Below are 1,793 nucleotides of genomic sequence, written 5' to 3' on the forward strand. Positions count from 1 at the left end.
TGGTGACTTTGAAAAGCTTGGGAATAGTATCAGGCAACTGGGATTTTGCATGGTAGGGGTTGGACTTTTATTGGCTCGACTATGTGATCGGGCTATTGGTGGTATAGATCTGGAGAACACAATATTGGAATCTTCCACAGCAAAGGGTCGTCTCATCCACTATCATTCACTCAGTGAAAGAATTCCGTTGATGAACTCTGTAAATACAAAGAGAATTAAAAAAAAAAGGGCTTTCTGCTAAGGATGTTGGATTTCAATTGGGATGTGCACATTCAAGAAACTGTTTGCCAGTGAGTTCAGACCAAAATATCGAAGGGAAAGGTCACCACGCTGTGCTTGAAAAGAATGCTTCATTTCATAAGCAGACTGACATATTGCCCGTGCCCTTCTTTGCCTGAAGTGGCCTTTGTATGGCCGGAAAAATGCATGGCTGCTGACTTTGAGTCATCTGAAACTCCCGTCTTTCACCCTTCCAGGGTTAGTGAGCTTGATGATGTATCATTTGAAAGAGCCTTGGATATGCTACGTTATCATGATGCCCACATGGCGGTGTTGTTTCATGCTTCATGGTGTCCATTTTCAAAGTTATGTCGATCTTTATATGATGACCTATCTTCAATGTTTCCAAAGATTTACCATGTAGCTGTAGAGGAGTCTGTTCTAATGCCCAGTGTTCTTTCGAGGAATGGAGTTCATAGTTTTCCATCTCTCTTTCTACAGAACCAGACATCAAGGGTGCGCTATCGAAGATTAAAATACCTTGATTCACTTGTACATTTCTATAAGGAGATTACAGGTCTTATTACAGGTCAAACAGTGTCGGTTAAGGCGTATTTGGCATGTAAATTTGGCACTCCTGAGTGAAAATACACCACTTATTTTGAAGCACGCAATGCACATGCTCAACTTGAATAGAACTTGGTGTCGTTTAAAGTTTTCAAAAACAAGAAACTTTCAAGAAGGTGCTAAGAATGCAAGAGTATGGGCATCTCTGGCCTCTGTTTCTCTTGGTTAAGGCCCAGTACATAGACCAGAGTCTAGCTGTTCTGAAAATAGGGAAATGTGGTCTAAGACATGATGAGACAGGGATTTTTTTTCATTTGTAGATTCTCACAGTGGCAAAGAACTTGAATCTTATAGGCTTTCCTATCCCATATCTCAAGTGAATCCTCTGCCAATGACAGATTCAACTGAGCAACGGCTACATCTTTTTGTTGATAACAATGCAAGGGCACACTTGTTTCCTAGAACCAATGAAGCACTGACTATGTTTCTTGAACAGATGTTAAATATTTACTTATATTTTGTTGATATAGAAAAAGGATCAATCCAAGGTTATGGTATCAACAATCAGGACATGTCAGATATAGTGTTTAAGAATTATTGCTTCAAAACTAGGGAACTGTGGTCTGTATTGTTTCCTTCTGAATTGGAGAAAATTGTTGCCACTGTCACAAAAATCTAAATGAGGCGTGGAATTTCTATAGTGTGCTCAACTATTTACAGGCTCTTGTTGAGAAGTCTAAGATCATCCAGATCCTAGAGGAAGAGAAAGAAGGTAATTTAACATTTACTGCAACTGATGGATATGACTACAATGGAGGAAGCAATGTTCTGAAGGTTCTGGGATACTTTAGTATTATTGGTCTACTTCGTGTACATTGCCTTCTTGGAGATTATTATAGTGGACTCAAGTGCTTGGCAGCTATAGATGTTAACCAGACAGGTGTCTACAATTCAGTGATTGGAAGCCATATCACAACTATTTATTATTATAGATTCGCCAACCCTAT

The 1,793-nt window shown here is 39.3% G+C and overlaps 1 pseudogene; it reads left to right on the forward strand.

Annotated features, from left to right (window-relative positions):
• The first annotated feature begins 371 nt into the window (after positions 1-371).
• Positions 372-1,078, forward strand: LOC149245251 (5'-adenylylsulfate reductase-like 5; annotated as a pseudogene).
• Positions 1,079-1,793: the final 715 nt, after the last annotated feature.

This window comes from Pinus tabuliformis, chromosome 7, assembly GCF_031772625.1.
Source record: "Pinus tabuliformis cultivar Carrire ecotype Pingquan chromosome 7, CPIR1, whole genome shotgun sequence".
NCBI classification, from domain to species: Eukaryota; Viridiplantae; Streptophyta; class Pinopsida; order Pinales; family Pinaceae; genus Pinus; species Pinus tabuliformis.